Source organism: Sinocyclocheilus anshuiensis, unplaced genomic scaffold (genome assembly GCF_001515605.1).
Source record: "Sinocyclocheilus anshuiensis isolate Anshui unplaced genomic scaffold, SAMN03320099.WGS_v1.1 scaffold1566, whole genome shotgun sequence".
NCBI classification, from domain to species: domain Eukaryota; kingdom Metazoa; phylum Chordata; class Actinopteri; order Cypriniformes; family Cyprinidae; genus Sinocyclocheilus; species Sinocyclocheilus anshuiensis.
In genome coordinates, this window is record NW_015546165.1 from 316,076 (window position 1) to 318,197 (window position 2,122).

Sequence of the window (2,122 nt, forward strand, 5' to 3'; positions counted from 1 at the left end):
CTTTTAAATTTAAAATGGTCCTTTCTGTTCTGTTTCTTTTTCAAAACTGCGTCATGGCATTTGCTGCTGCTGTTTCAGTACAGAAGCATCCGTATCGATACGCGTATCAGCAAGGACCCTCCAAAGGTTTCTGTTTTAGGGACAAATTTGTACCCAAAAGTGAGCTAAACCTGACAAAATCTCCCAAAACCTCCCTTTGGAGACTTCCTCATTTGTAAAACTGGTATAGAAATATTTTTTTTTTAAATTGTAAAATGCAGAAGGTTTCCTGTGAGGGTGTGGGTTAGGATTAGTTTATAAAATCTATCACTGTCTGTATATAAAAACAATAGAAGTCTATGTAATGTCCCCATTAGGGATGTAACGATTCACTCAACTCACGATTCGAATCGATTCACGATTTTGATTTCACGATTCGATTTTCTCACTATTTTTTTTAACAAAATGAGATTGAAGACATTATACAGTAAATGAAATGGTGTCACTTTATTAGGCTATTGCTGCACATTTCTTTGTGAAATTGAAATATAACAAAACTAAACTGAAATTTTAAAACAAACCCTAAATCAAACGTGTAAAGTAAGTTACATGAATAAAATAAATCTCTTAATATGAACAAACTAAGGCTTTGTCTGTGCTCTTTCCATTTAAAATGAGAGGCAACCACTGCATTTTAATCATCATCCAAACAAAGATGCAGCATACATGCAGCATGAGCAGTTTTTTATTTATTTATTTTTATTTATTTATTTAGTCATTTATCAGATGCTTTTATCCAAAGCGACTTACAAATGAGGACAACAGAAGCAATCAATTGTAGTATTAAAACAACTAAAAACAGATCCAAAACTAAAAGCTAAAACTTGATAAATACTACCTATACACATTTTAAAAATAAAGAAATTAAATGAAAATGACAAATGCATACAACAAAATTTCAAAACTTAACATTTAAATGAAAAACAAAAAATAAAGCAAAATATTAAAGAACAAAAGGTATAAGAGTATAATAATGATTCTAACATAACACTATATGTGTATGTACAACCACACACCCATACATATATACTGTATATACAGTGGGTACGGAAAGTATTCAGACCCCCTTAAATTTTTCACTCTTTGTTATATTGCAGCCATTTGCTAAAATCATTTAAGTTATTTTTTTTTCCTCATTAATGTACACACAGCACCCCATATTGACAGAAAAACACAGAATCGTTGACATTTTTGCAGATTTATTAAAAAAGAAAAACTGAAATATCACATGGTCCTAAGTATTCAGACCCTTTGCTGTGACACTCATATATTTAACTCAGGTGCTGTCCATTTCTTCTGATCATCCTTGAGATGGTTCTACACCTTCATTTGAGTCCAGCTGTGTTTGATTATACTGATTGGACTTGATTAGGAAAGCCACACACCTGTCTATATAAGACCTTACAGCTCACAGAGCAAATGAGAATCATGAGGTCAAAGAAACTGCCTGAAGAGCTCAGAGACAGAATTATGGCAAGGCACAGATCTGGCCAAGGTTACAAAAAAAATTCTGCTGCACTTAAGGTTCCTAAGAGCACAGTGGCCTCCATAATCCTTAAATGGAAGACGTTTGGGACGACCAGAACCCTTCCTAGAGCTGGCCATCCGGCCAAACTGAGCTATCGGGGGAGAAGAGCCTTGGTGAGAGAGGTAAAGAAGAACCCAAAGATCACTGTGGCTGAGCTCAGAGATGCAGTCGGGAGATGGGAGAAAGTAGTAGAAATTCAACCATCACTGCAGCCCTCCACCAGCCGGGGCTTTATGGCAGAGTGGCCCGACAGAAGCCTCTCCTCAGTGCAAGACACATCAAAGTTTGCTAAAAAACACCTGAAGACTAAGCGGTATGTGTGGAGAAAACCAGCCACTGCTCATCACCTGTCCAATACAGCCCCAACAGTGAAGCATGGTGGTGGCAGCATCACGCTGTGGGGGTGTTTTTCAGCTGCAAGGACAGGACGACTGGTTGCAATCGAGAGAAAGATGAATGCGGCCAAGTACAGGGATATCCTGGACGAAAACCTTCGCCAGAGTGCTCAGGACCTCAGACTGGGCCAAAGGTTTACCTTCCAACAAGACAATGACC